We start from the raw sequence: 15,619 nt of genomic DNA on the forward strand, positions 1-15,619 counted from the left end.
GAGGATTATGGAATCAATTTTGTGCCAAAATGTTCATACAATGTTTTGAAATATCAAACAAAAATGATAAATCAAAATTCAAAAAAAAAATTTTTTTAAGTAAATTTTTTTTAGACTGGCAAACAAATTATTCATGTAATCGTGCAAAATATCAGTCTATTACTCTTCAGAAACCTTTTATTTTTGTTCCGCGTCTTTCTCAGTTTTGTTTGACGTAATTTATTTTGGTTGCGATTCCAGCTTTCTCGTTTGCGCTCCCTGACTTTTTGCTTGCAGTTTTGGCACAAACTTGACGTGTGGGTGGGCTGTCCAGGAATGCATTCCCATTGGCTAACTTGTGTTTGACTGACAGCTACACTCAGCCATTTCCTACTTGGATTTTGGCGGACTGTTTGACGAGTGACCGATCCATTGACGGTAAACAAGGAGACTTGAGTGGACTTGTGTACTACTGCAACACATACAACACATTTGTCCCATACTTACACTTTGTTGAATTAATTCAATATCATAGTCGCCACTGAAGTCCACTCGATCCTTGTTTACCGTCAATGGATCGGTCACTCGTCAAACAGTCTGCCAGAATCCGAGTAGGAAATGGCCGCAACAGCCTCCGGGGGAATCGCTGAGCGTAGCTGTCAGTCAAACACAAGTTAGCCAATGGGAATGCATTCCTGGACAGCCCACCCACACGTGAAGTTTGTGCCAAAACTGCAAGCAAAAAGTCAGGGAGCGCAAACGAGAAAGCTGGAATCGCAACCAAAATAAATTACGTCAAACAAAACTGAGAAAGACGCGGAACAAAAAATAAAAGGTTTCTGAAGAGTAATAGACTGATATTTTGCACGATTACACGAATAATTTGTTTGCCAGTCTAAAAAAAATTGACTTTAAAAATTTTTTTTTTTGAATTTTGATTTATCATTTTTGTTTGATATCTCAAAAGTATTGTATGAACATTTTGGCAGAAAATTGATTCCATACAGGATGAACAAGACAGATACCCCTTTTCCACCAAATCAATTCCAGGGCTGGTTCGGGGCCAGTGCTGGTGCTGGTTCACAACTCGTTCAACATGCGAGCCAGCTCAGAACCAGTTTGGTTCTCATAGCTCGCGGTGCCACGTCATTACATCGCTGTATACGTCATTACGTCGCTGTATACGTCAGTTACGTCGCTACGTTTGCTTAAACCTTGGCGCGAATATCGAAGCAAAAACAACACGGAAGAAGCAGCAGCAGCAACAACAATACTAATAATAATGGCTGACTTCGCGTTTGTACAGCTGCTGCTTCTCGTCGCTTAAAAATGGCGATCTTTCGTGGTCTTGTTATTGTTGTTGGTCTTAACAACTTCGCCCCCCCGCTGACGTAAGCGGTTCTTTCCTCTGGCCCAGCAGAGAGTTGGTGCTAGCCTGGAACCGGTTTTTCTGGCCCCAGAGCCAGTTCTTTGTCAGTGGAAACAGAAAACCCGGTTCCAAACTAAGCACTGGCCCCGAACCAGCCCTGGAACTGCTTTGGTGGAAAAGGGGCAAGAGAAGCATCAGGCATCATTTCAAATTGATTGAATTCTCATTGGGTGGCATAGTGGTTAGCACTATTGCCCCACAGCAAGAAGGTTCTGGGTTCGAGCCCAGTGACCGACGAGGGCTTTTCTGCATGGAGTTTGCATGTTCTCCCCATGTCTGCGTGGGTTTCCTCACCTGAGACAGCAGTTTCCCAGTTTTGAACTCACCCTACTTCTTACACGTCCATTTTGTACCATCCACCCCTGCATACAGGCCAGCGTGACTGGGAGCGACTCCTTCGACTCCATGGTTACAATCCCTGACCCACTTCCTCTCCTGTTCGAGGGACTCATAAAAAGCAGGGATTAGGAAGCTTAATGAAGTTAATTCTGATCAACATTCACTGATCCATATTCCACAGGAAGCGGATCATCAGTGTTAGTTCAGCAGAAAACCAGCCTCCAGCCTCCAGGCTCTTCAAAACATCATTTACAACCACAATCTGAGATTTCAAATTGCATTTCTGTCAATATTAATGTAAACTAGATATAAAGCTTGGAATAAACTGGATACAGTTCAGCCTACATTTTGCGGATGAGGCTGTGAGCTCACAATATTGTACACAATATTTCTCATGTCAAAAGAAAGTGCACCAGTGATATGATGAGTTTTCTATAAACTGTGCACACAGTAATAGTAGGAAAAAAACATAATAACAACCTTTTTAGATTTTTTTTAAAGATTAAAAAAAGTATCTTCTGATTGGTTGGAAGGTGTTGATTAATTTTCTATAACAGCACACTTTGAAAGTAGTTCCAGCCACAAGGCAAATTACAGGATTTTATTTTTTCCGCGATCCGGTTTCCATCAAATCCTGCGCTCTGATTGGCTGGTGAGCGGGTCCGTATCATATGGTATGGACCCCAGTTCCGGACCCTGGTTACGGACCTCTGGCGACTCGCTCGTTCACAACAACAACAAACATGGTAGCAATTTTTGTCAACATTTATCTTGTTTTTATAAGATTTATTTATAATATCAAAAATCTGATACATTTTTGCCAGCATTTCTCAGGAGAATATCATTAATTTTACAGCCTGGATAGCGATAACGACAGTCTTCACAGTGAAAGCGAGTTTTACTACCCTGAGGAAGAAGAAATAAAAGAAAACATTTCAGGAGAAAGCTAAAAACCTCTAACTGTTGCTAACGCTGAGCAAAAACATGGCTGAATCCTGAATGACTCCTATTTGTATAAATAGGGGACTACATAGGCGGCAAAATGTAGTTTTTTTCCTGCCATGGAAGTGCACTTGTATACCGAGGAGGAAGCCATTTGCATGACAGCTGTGAATGAGGATTCAAAATGGCGGCTCGGCTCGGCTCAGTTTTCCCTTTCGGGCGCTCTCGTTTTCTGTTAGAATTTGGTAAAGAAAAAAATAAATATATTACAACCCCGATTTCAAAAAAGTTGGGACAAAGTACAAATTGTAAATAAAAACAGAATGCAATAATTTACAAATCTCAAACTGATATTGTATTCACAATGGAACTTAGACAACATATCAAATGTTGAAAGTGAGATATTTTGAAATTTCATGCCAAATATTGGCTCATTTGAAATTTCATGACAGCAACACATCTCAAAAAAGTTGGGACAGGGGCAATAAGAGGCTGGAAAAGTTAAAGGTACAAAAAAGGAACAGCTGGAGGACCAAATTGCAACTCATTAGGTCAATTGGCAATAGGTCATTAACATGACTGGGTATAAAAAGAGCATCTTGGAGTGGCAGCGGCTCTCAGAAGTAAAGATGGGAAGAGGATCACCAACCCCCTAATTCTGCGCCGACAAATAGTGGAGCAATATCAGAAAGGAGTTCGACAGTGTAAAATTGCAAAGAGTTTGAACATATCATCATCTACAGTGCATAATATCATCAAAAGATTCAGAGAATCTGGAAGAATCTCTGTGTGTAAGGGTCAAGGCCAGAAAACCATACTGGGTGCTCGTGATCTTCGGGCCCTTAGACGGCACTGCATCACATACAGGCATGCTTCTGAATTGGAAATCACAAAATGGGCTCAGGAATATTTCCAGAGAACATTATCTGTGAACACAACTCACTATGCCATCTGCCGTTACCAGCTAAAACTCTATAGTTCAAAGAAGAAGCCGTATCTAAACATGATCCAGAAGCGCAGACGTCTTCTCTGGGCCAAGGCTCATTTAAAATGGACTGTGGCAAAGTGGAAAACTGTTCTGTGGTCAGACGAATCAAAATTTGAAGTTCTTTATGGAAATCAGGGACGCCATGTCATTCGGACTAAAAAGGAGAAGGACGACCCAGGTTGTTATCAGCGCTCAGTTCAGAAGCCTGCATCTCTGATGGTATGGGGTTGCATTAGTGCGTGTGGCATGGGCAGCTTACACATCTGGAAAGACACCATCAATGCTGAAAGGTATATCCAGGTTCTAGAGCAACATATGCTCCCATCCAGACGACGTCTCTTTCAGGGAAGACCTTGCATTTTCCAACATGACAATGCCAAACCACATACTGCATCAATTACAGCATCATGGCTGCGTAGAAGAAGGGTCCGGGTACTGAACTGGCCAGCCTGCAGTCCAGATCTTTCACCCATAGAAAACATTTGGCGTATCATAAAACGGAAGATACGACAAAAAAGACCTAAGACAGTTGAGCAACTAGAATCCTACATTAGACAAGAATGGGTTAACATTCCTATCCCTAAACTTGAGCAACTTGTCTCCTCAGTCCCCAGACGTTTACAGACTGTTGTAAAGAGAAAAGGGGATGTCTCACAGTGGTAAACATGGCCTTGTCCCAACTTTTTTGAGATGTGTTGTTGTCATGAAATTTAAAATTACCTAATTTTTCTCTTTAAATGCTACATTTTCTCAGTTTAAACATTTGATATGTCATCTATGTTCTATTCTGAATAAAATATGGAATTTTGAAACTTCCACATCATTGCATTCCGTTTTTATTTACAATTTGTACTCTGTCCCAACTTTTTTGGAATTGGGGTTGTATTTACCAGCTTAAGGTCGGTCCGTATGGTGAAATACCGTGACCTAAGCCTTGAATACTGACCTCGGCCCAGAGGCTTCAGTCAGTACTTTCAAGACCTCGGTCACTGTATTTCACAGTACGGACCTCCCAGCTTGTAAATAACATATATATATTAATGCGCTCACTCTGATATGTTAGCTTTGCTCCAGTAACAACTTACACAGGAACACGGACTACATAGTCTATGACATATGTTTTTAAGCACTATTAAACAAAGATAAATATATAATAATTGATATGGTCGAGGGCGGCACGGTGGTGTAGTGGTTAGTGCTGTCGCCTCACAGCAAGAAGGTCCGGGTTCGAGCCCCGTGGCTGGCGAGGGCCTTTCTGTGCGGAGTTTGCATGTTCTCCCCGTGTCCGCGTGGGTTTCCTCCGGGTGCTCCGGTTTCCCCCACAGTCCAAAGACATGCAGGTTAGGTTAACTGGTGACTCTAAATTGACCGTAGGTGTGAATGTGAGTGTGAATGGTTGTCTGTGTCTATGTGTCAGCCCTGTGATGACCTGGCGACTTGTCCAGGGTGTACCCCACCTTTCGCCCGTAGTCAGCTGGGATAGGCTCCAGCTTGCCTGCGACCCTGTAGAACAGGATAAAGCGGCTACAGGTAATGAGATGAAATGACATGGTCGAAAATCAATAGAAGGAATCTCCAGTATCAGTACTGAGGTGTAACTTTAAAGGGATCCTCCAGTGGATTTATTCTCAAACTTATTTTAAGTAAAAGTAGTCGCAGATTAAAAAAAAAAAAACTTTCATTTTCGGAGACCAAATAGTGTTCAAGAAAAATACATTTTCTTTAAAATGTCAGATGGGCTTCCTGCAGTAGTGACGTTTGTATGCGATGACATCAGGTAGCGGTTGCTTGGAGCAACTCAGCTGTTTATATTCTCTGTTTACATCGTAGTTTTGTTAGTTTTACAAGTATTTTACTGAATTTATCAGTTTTTAAATAAGTATGCCTCATTGTGTAGCATATAAATGCTACAATGATGCGAAAAGAAAGCACAAGCTGGAACTAGACTGCATTTCCACAGAGAAAATGCAAAGTGTGCTTGTTCAGCTGGAACAGACGGTCACCAACAGAAACTGGGTCAGACATGAGACCTCACGCTGCAAAATCTTTTTTTCACATGATCTACAGATAGTGTGTGGCATAGTCTGTGTAGTATGTGTGGCTGTACGCTTTAAAATCTCGGTTTAAAATGGCTCAACTCGCAGCGTGATGTGACACTTCGTGGTCTAAAATCTTTTTTTTTTTTACAGGATCTACAGGTAGTGCTGGGTAAATTAACAGAGAGAATGTGTGGCATGGTTTAAAACAGAGATTTTAGAGCACGAAGTGTCATGCCACACTGCGAGTTGAGCCATTTTAAACCAAGATTTTAGAGCACGCAGCCACACACACCACACACATTTTCTGTAGATCATGTGAAAAAAATATTTTGCGGCACGAGGTCTCATGTCTGAAAACTAGCAAAACTATGATGCAAACAGAGACTAGAAACAGCTGAGTTGCTCCAAGTGACGTCATCGCATACGTCACCACCGCAGGAAGCCCATCTAGCATTTTAAAGAAAATTAATTTTTCTCAAACACCATTCGGTCTCCGAAAATGAAAGTTTGATTTTTTAAATCTGTGACTACTTTTACTTAAAATAAGTTTGAGAATAAATCCAGGGGAGGATCCCTTTAAGCTTCCCAACAAGAGAATGCGAAGGAAGGCCTGTTTATAGCTGCTATAACGTAACTGACAGCAAGACCTATGAAGGTACTTCAATAAGTTCTTGACCTCACCTGGAAACAAGGGGCATAACTGTATACTATAAAGCCTTATATCACTGTACACAAAAACTCAAATGAAAGAAGCAGTCAAAGAAAAAAGCAGAGGAAAACTTCAAGCTGGAATGCTGTTACTCCAGGACAATGCACCCATCCACACAGCACAGGGGCAATGGCAGAAGCAGCCAGATGTGGCTTTGAACTGTTGCCCCATGCACCTTACTCACCCGAACTGGCACCGCCTGACTTCTATCAGTTTCCCAAACTGGAATCCCACTCGCATGGTCGCCATTTTCAGAGTGATGATGAAGTCATTCAGTCCTCCATGAGGAGGATCTGGAGGCTCAAGATGTGACCTTCTTCTGTGAAGTAATAGCGAAACTTGAACATCGGTGGACCAGGTGCATTGAAATTAAAGGAGACTATATTGAAAAATAATGCAAGAACAATCTTTCTCCTGTGATGTTTTCTGGGTGAGGCCGAGAACTTTTTGAAGTACCCTCATAACTTCTTTGCTGCAACACAACCATAAAAGGATAAAAAAATTGTCATTCTTTAATCAATACAAAATTACAATCAGCGGTAAATTGCTGTGGTATAAGAGGAATAAAACTCTTCAGGATGTTGTGTTATAGGAAAAAAATAATCAACTTCAGGGTGGTAAGAGTAACCCTGCTTTGTGCGAGTCCCCCTCACATCATCCCACTGTTGATAAATTTCCTACAACAGCACACCCCCATGTATTATTCCTTACCTAGAATAAGGGGAGGGGAGGGAATGTGTTAGGAATAACATCGAAGCTGTGATTTGGTTGCAAGTATGAGTTTGCAGTTGGTCAAATCTGGTGCTTGAGGATTTCATGGGGATCGCAAATCTTCAACGTTCAATAAATAAATGCACCCAATAACACTAGTGACATTTTAATACCAGGTACTGTATACATTTCTGTATTTTTCTTCTTCTCCTCATCTTTCATTACCTCCACCAGCCAAGTTGGACGAGGTTATGTTATCATCTCTGTTCGTTTATTTGTTCAGAATGTAACTCAAAAAGTAGTGAACAGATTTTGGTAAAATTGTAAGGAAAGGTGAGCCATGGGCCAAGGAACAATTGATTAGATTTTGATGCAAATTCGGATATGTATGTGGATCCATGATTTATTTATTTATTTATTTATGACTTTTCCCAATGAAACTCAAAAAGTAGTGAACGGATTTGGATGAAATTTGGTGGACAGCTTTAGTATTATCCAAGGTTCAAGTGATTTGATTTTGATGTTGATAATATGTAGCTTGGTGGAGATATGCACTCTACTGAGTGAGTGCCCTTCTACAGTGCCTTGAAAAAGTATTCATACCCCTTGAATTTTTTCACATTTTTCCACCTTACAACCACAAACTTAAAAGTTTTTTATTGAGATTTTATGTGATAGACCAACACAAAGTAGCACATAATTGTGAGGTGAAATGAAAATGATAAATGGTCTTCAAAATTTTAAACAAATAAAAATCTGAAAAATGTGGTGTGCATTAGTATTCAGCCCCCTGTCCTCTGATACCTCTAAATACAATCCAGTGCAATCAATTGCCTTCAGAAGTCATCTAATTAGTTAATAGAGTCCTACTGTGTGTAATTTACTCTCAGCATAAATATACTTGTTCTGTGAAGACCTCAGTGGTTTGTTAGAGAACACTGAAGAACAAACAGCATCATGAAGACCAAAGAACTCACCAGACAGGTCAGGGATAAAGTTCTGGAGAAGTTTAAAGCAGGGTTAGGTTATTAAAAAAAAATATCCCAAGCTCTGAACATCTCAAGAAACACTGTTCAATCCATCATTCAAAAATGGAAAAAGTATGGCACAACTGCAAACCTACCAAGACATGGCCGTCTACCTAAACTGACAGAGCGAGCAAGGAGAGCACTGGTCAGAGAAGCAGCCAAGAGGTCCATGATCACTCTGGAGGAGCAGCAGAAATCCATAGCTCAGGTGGGAGAATCTGTGCACAGGACAACTATAAGTCGTACACTCCACAAATCTGGCCTTTTTGGAAGAGTGGCAAGAAGAAAGCCATTGTTGAAAGACAGGCATAAGAAGTCCCATTTGCAGTTTGCCAGAAGCCATGTAGGGGACACAGCAAACATGTGGAAGAAGGTGCTTTGGTCACATGAGACCAAAGTTGAACTTTTTGGCCTAAATGACAAAGCGCTATGTGTGGCGGAAAACTAACACTGCTCATCACCCTGCACACACCATCCCCACTGTGAAACATGGTGGTGGCAGCATCATGCTATGGGGATGCTTTTCTTCAGCAGGGACAGGGAAGCTGGTCAGAGTTGATGGGAAGATGGATGGAGCTAAATACAGGGCAATCCTGGAAGAAAACCTGTTGGAGGCTGCAAAAGTCTTGAGTCTGGGAAGGAGATTCACCTTCCAGCAAGACAATGACCCTAAACATACAGCCAGTGCTACAATGGAATGGTTTCGATCAAAGAATATTCATGTGTTAGAATGGCCCAGTCAAAGTCCAGACCTAAATCCCATTGAGCATCTGTGGCAAGACTTGAAAATTGCTGTTCACAGACGCTCTCCATCCAATCTGGCTGAGCTTGAGCTATTTTGCAAAGAAGAATGGGCAAAAATTTCAGTGTCTAGATGTGCAAAGCTGGTAGAGACATATGTACCACAAAAGACTTGCAGCTGTAATTGCAGCAAAAGGTGGCTCTACAAAGTATTGAAGCAGGGGGGCTGAATACTAATGCACACCACATTTTTTTCAGATTTTTATTTGTTTAAAATTTTGAAGACCATTTATCATTTTCGTTTCACTTCACAATTATGTGCTACTCTGTGTTGGTCTATCACATAAAATCTCAATAAAAAAAAACTTTTAAGTTTGTGGTTGTAAGGTGGAAAAATGTGAAAAAAGTTCAAGGGGTATGAATACTTTTTCAAGGCACTGTAGTTTAGGCATCCTTTTCTGTTTCCTGCTAAATTGTACTCGCATTAATAGAAAATCTTTAAAGCTGCACTGATCTTACATTTGTATCCTTAAGCCATTCATCTCACAAAGGATATTTCAAAAGACCAAAGAAGGAGGATGGTTTTATAAAACCTGACACAAATGGTGCAACTCACATGTGGATTAATTGAGATTAAACCTTGATCTATAAGGCTAAGATTAAATAAATAAATAAATAAATAAATAAAAAGACAGTGCAGTTGGGTCTGTGGCTAGATTTAATGTGTTCTTGCAGTCGTAATGGCATTAAATGGATATTAACTCATAATTCATCAGCACTGACAGTTTAATTATGTGTGTATTACAGTATGTGTAGCCCAATATAGAAAGAAAATTGCAAACAATCTTCACATTTGGACAGGAAAAGACACATTTGGACAGGATACTTTATCTATGCGCATAAAATAGGCTCTGAAAATGATATCAGAAATACCTGTAAAATGTAAGAGATATGGTACATCCAGAATATGATTCATTCGATATCACTGCATGAGGGGCATTGATCAGAAGGCCTGTTTTTCAGGATCCTGAGACAGGGGTAATTATATTAGCCAGGAAACAGCGATCATTTCCCTCCACTATACTGGCCTTAATTGAGTCATCTGCTTGCTGCATGCATGTTTATGATGTGTGTGTGTGTGTGTGGCTCAGTTACTCACATTCATCCACAGGGTAGACTTCTACGATTCAGGAATTGGCCTCTTGTATCTGCTTGGTAGCAGGAACATGTGGTTTAATCCTCTGCAGTTCATTTACAAATGCATTTACTTCATCAATGCTTTTATTGAAAGTGATTTGAAGTGAGGTCCGACTTAAGGACTCTGTGGTCCAACTAAGCGCTGTAAGTATTTTGAGTCATGATTAACACTTTTGAAAATGATGTTTTCAGGAAATTCTCCGCTTCTCCCTCCCAGTGCTTAGGGCTGAGACTTGACAGTAATTGCATTTCTATGACATACTTTTGAACATCAAATGCAGTTTAACTGAAACTCATATTCAGTTTGGACATAAAGTTCTTAATCCTTTTTAACCCTTTCTCATCGTAAAAAGGCATTCCATTCTGCTGGCGAAATAGAAATTGACTTATCGGACATTTTCAATTGTTACAAATAAATGAGGGGCGCACAGAGGGCCTTTCTGTGCGGAGTTTGCATGTTCTCCCCGTGTCCGCGTGGGTTTCCTCCGGGTGCTCCGGTTTCCCCCACAGTCCAAAGACATGCAGGTTAGGTTAACTGGTGACTCTAAATTGAGCGTAGGTGTGAATGTGAGTGTGAATGGTTGTCTGTGTCTATGTGTCAGCCCTGTGATGACCTGGCGACTTGTCCAGGGTGTACCCCGCCTTTCGCCCGTAGTCAGCTGGGATAGGCTCCAGCTTGCCTGCGACCCTGTAGAACAGGATAAAGCGGCTAGAGATAATGAGATGAGAAATAAATGAATTATTTTATTGCTGCAAGTCTGTTATAAGATTAGTCAGGACACCGTTGGGTTTCTGTGTGTAGAGTACTTTCATACTCTACACTTTCATATGAGCCATTAACCACTACTGTGAAGTGTGACATCACAAATGTCACCCCCAAAACAGTTAAAAAGAAAGCGTTAAACAGCAATGTACTGCTGATTGGTCTTTGAGTTTTGCTTTTCAGTGTGGCATGTTTTTTCTGTCTGCGTATTGCATTTCATGTTCTCTCCTCAGTGTGGTTGCTTTTCTGGCAAGGAATCTTCACCATAGTACAGGATCCTAAAAATGAGTGAATAATCGTTAAAAATGTTAGTTTATTAGCGTATTTTCTCGCCACCATGCCTAATAAGGCAAAGAAATGAAGCAACATCTGCTAACATGATTAGGTTAGTGAGCCAGCTTTAGTCATCAAGAAAGAGAAAAGAAATGGAGACATGGTCTGTGTATCAGTTCTAGTAAAGGAGGCGTGGCCATTCTGTGTCAGTTCTCGTAAACGGAGACATAAAGGAGGCGTGGTTTCTGTGTCAGTTCGAGTCAAGTTTATTTGTATAGCGCTTTTACCAATAAACATTGTTGCAAAGCAGCTTTACAGAATTTGAACGACTGAAAACATGAGCTAATTTTATCCCTAATCTATCCCCAATGAGCAAGCCTGTGACGATGGTGGCAAGGAAAAACTCCCTCAGACGACACGAGGAAGAAACCTCGAGAGGAACCAGACTCAAAAGGGAACCCATCCTCATTTGGGCAACAACAGACAACATTACTATAACATTAACAGTCCTAACATAAAGTCAGCTTCGTTGATGCTATAAACCCCCACCGACGGAAACCCGAGCGCAAAACCGCCCACGACAACAAGTAATGGAGACATGTCAGTTTCTGTCAGTTCTAGTAAAGGAGGTGTGGTTTCTGTCAATTCCAGCAAAGGAGGTGTGGGTTTTGTGTCAGTTCTAGTAAAGGAGACGTGGCTGTTGTGTGTCAGTTCTAGTAAAGGAGACATGTCAGTTTCTGTCAGTTCTAGTGAAGGAGGTGTGGTCTCTGTCAGTTCTGGTAAAGGAGGGGTGGCCATTGTCAGTTCGCGTAAATGGAGACATAAAAGAGGCGTGGTTTCTGTGTCAGTTCTAGTAAAGGAGACATGTCAGTTTCTGTCAGTTCTAGTAAAGGAGGTGGGGTCTCTGTCAATTCCAGCAAAGGAGGCGTGGTTTCTGTGTCAGTTCTAGTGAAGGAGGCGTGGTTGTTGTGTCTCAGTTCTAGTAAAGGAGACATGTCAGTTTCTGTCAGTTCTAGTAAAGGAAGTGTGGTCTCTGTCAATTCCAGCAAAGGAGGCATGGTTTTTGTGTCAGTTCTAGTAAAGGAGGTGTGGCTGTTGTGTGTCAGTTCTAGTAAAGGAGGTGTGGCTGTTTCTGTCAGTTCTAGTAAAGGAGGTGTGGTCTCTACGTCAAGTCCAGCAAAGGAGGCGTGGTTTCTGTGTCAGTTCTAGTAAAGGAGGTGTGGCTGTTGTGTGCCAGTTCTAGTAAAGGAGGTGTGGCCGTTTTTGTCAGTTCTAGTAAAGGAGGTGTGGTCTCTATGTCAATTCCAGCAAAGGAGGCGTGGTTTCTGTGTCAGTTCTAGTAAAGGAGGTGTGGCTGTTGTGTGTCAGTTCTAGTAAAGGAGGTGTGGCTGTTGTGTGTCAGTTCTAGTAAAGGAGGTGTGGCTGTTTCTGTCAGTTCTAGTAAAGGAGGTGTGGTCTCTATGTCAATTCCAGCAAAGGAGGCGTGGTTTCTGTGTCAGTTCTAGTAAAGGAGGTGTGGCTGTTGTGTGTCAGTTCTAGTAAAGGAGGTGTGGCTGTTGTGTGCCAGTTCTAGTAAAGGAGGTGTGGCCGTTTCTGTCAGGTCTAGTAAAGGAAGTGTGGTCTCTATGTCAATTCCAGCAAAGGAGGTGTGGCTGTTGTGTGTCAGTTCTAGTAAAGGAGGTGTGGCTGTTGTGTGTCAGTTCTAGTAAAGGAGGTGTGGCTGTTGTGTGTCAGTTCTAGTAAAGGAGGTGTGGCTGTTTCTGTCAGTTCTAGTAAAGGAAGTGTGGTCTCTATGTCAAGTCCAGCAAAGGAGGCGTGGTTTCTGTGTCAGATCTAGTAAAGGAGGTGTGGCTGTTGTATGCCAGTTCTAGTAAAGGAGGTGTGGCCGTTTTTGTCAGTTCTAGTAAAGGAGGTGTGGTCTCTATGTCAATTCCAGCAAAGGAGGCGTGGTTTCTGTGTCAGTTCTAGTAAAGGAGGTGTGGCTGTTGTGTGTCAGTTCTAGTAAAGGAGGTGTGGCTGTTGTGTGTCAGTTCTAGTAAAGGAGGTGTGGCTGTTTCTGTCAGTTCTAGTAAAGGAGGTGTGGTCTCTATGTCAAGTCCAGCAAAGGAGGCGTGGTTTCTGTGTCAGTTCTAGTAAAGGAGGTGTGGCTGTTGTGTGTCAGTTCTAGTAAAGGAGGTGTGGCCCTTTTCTGTCAGTTCTAGTAAAGGAGGTGTGGTCTCTATGTCAATTCCAGCAAAGGAGGCATGGTTTGTGCCAGTTCTAGTAAAGGAGGCGTGTCCTTTGTGTGTCAGTTTTAATAAAGAAGACATGTCAGTTTCTGTCAGTTCCAGTAAAGGAGGTGTGGTCTCTGTCAGTTCTGGTAAAGGAGGCGTGGTTTCTGTGTCAGTTCTAGTAAAGGAGGTGTGGTCTTTGTGTGTCAGTTTTTGTAAAGGAGACATGTCAGTTTCTGTCAGTGCTAGTAAAGGAGGTGGGGTCTCTATGTCAATTCCAGCAAAGGAGGCGTGGTTTCTGTGTCAGCTCTGGTAAAGGAGGCGTGGTCTTTGTGCGAGTTCTAGAAAAGGAGACATGTTCTCTGACAGTCAGGTCTAGTAACAGAAGAAAAGAGTTGTGGCCTTTGTGAATCATATAGTATCATACCATGCCGCATTAAAACGGCTTTGAATCAATCATCCTATCACTGATTATATATAGAGATGCGATTTGTGTAATCTCAGAAGAGGAAATGCACATCACCAGATCATATCCCGATATAGCTCATTGTTTCATAATAGTCCCGCATGCAAATGAGCTATTAATGTTCATTGACGACCCCCACTTTTGTTGTGCCTTCCTCCAGGCACAAAACACTGATGAGCTCTAGCTTATGCTGAAGTTCATCGCAACGTCAGATTCTTTCTTCTGTGTCTAAGTGATTCTTTTGGCAACAGTCAGGCAGAAGTGAGCACTGTTTGGCTTTGTGGAGGCAGCTGTCTCCCAAAATAACTCATTCTGCTATTGTTTCTACTGCTTCCTCGATGAAAACACTTTGCATCCAAGATACAGTATCTTGCTAAACTCAGACTTTGCATCAGTTATGAGCATAAAATAGTCACCGATTAGTCAGTAGTCACATGAGGGTGGTCAGATGAAGTCTGTCGGCTAAAATTACAGGTAAAATATTGCTAGAGTAGTTCATGCTGTTTGCAATGCCAGATCTTCTCAGTGTACCATTATTTGTTGGTATTACCTGTTGTTTCGCCAGCTGAAAGCGTTTTGCATCGAATGAAAATTGCACTGTTGAGCAGAAACCAATGTTGAGTTAAACTGATTACTGTATATTATCTGATTACAGGGTTCAGATATACTATACTGTACTATATTTCTCACTGATGGTAATCGGAATAAGAAGGGAGCTCTTATTTCTGGAAAGAACATCCGACTATTTTATGTGATAGTACCTTCATTTTACCAGCCATCATCTGTAATTTTATCAGCTACTGTACATATCTACCCCTTTCAACAACCAAACTCTGAAAACTGCATTGTAAACAATTCTGCTCATCATGATCTACTTGCACAGTACAAGCTAGATTTGTACTGCTGACAGCAACACCTCTTAAATAACCATCTCTCAGTAACACAGCAGTTTAGCTTCGTTTGAAATGATGATGCATCTCTTACATCAGTGTAGAGCCCTCTGCTGCATACACCATGCTAATACACTAAATCAGGGCAGGGAGATTGGAGCAAGGACAGATTAGTAAATCCTGGGTTGCTGGGCAGGAACCTATGCAGGGCAACCGTCCTCAAACTGCCAATGCATGGAGCTCTGAACATTCCACAATCCAAGACGTGCAAAAAATAAATAAAAGCACATACAGATCTACATTACACATGTATCATGAGCATTTGAGTTGCCTTGTTGCTATGCAGAAGGCAGTCTTCCTCAAGGTGACTGGCTTCTTGCTTGCTTGCTTTTCTCCTTGCAAACTCATCTCATCTCATCTCATTATCTGTAGCCGCTTTATCCTGTTCTACAGGGTTGCAGACAAGCTGGAGCCTATCCCAGCTGACTACGGGTGAAAGGCGGGGTACACCCTGGACAAGTCGCCAGGTCATCACAGGGCTGACACATAGACACAGACAACCATTCACACTCACACCTACGGTCAATTTAGAGTCACCAGTTAACCTAACCTGCATGTCTTTGGACTGTGGGGGAAACCGGAGCACCTGGAGGAAACCCACGCGGACACGGGGAGAACATGCAAACTCCGCACAGAAAGGCCCTCGTCGGCCACGGGGCTCGAACCCGGACCTTCTTGCTGTGAGGCGACAGCGCTAACCACTACACCACCGTGCCGCCCCCTTGCAAACTCATCCTCCAAATTGTCGAAGTTCAGTTCTTTAACAAGCTCTGTCAAGCAATTTCTTTTCATCTACACACCCAGTGTGAGATTACGGTTATCCGTGTTTTGTATCTGTTTATCAAGCAACAGTTC

The sequence above is a fragment of the Neoarius graeffei genome, chromosome 22, assembly GCF_027579695.1.
Source record: "Neoarius graeffei isolate fNeoGra1 chromosome 22, fNeoGra1.pri, whole genome shotgun sequence".
Taxonomy (NCBI): Eukaryota; Metazoa; Chordata; class Actinopteri; order Siluriformes; family Ariidae; genus Neoarius; species Neoarius graeffei.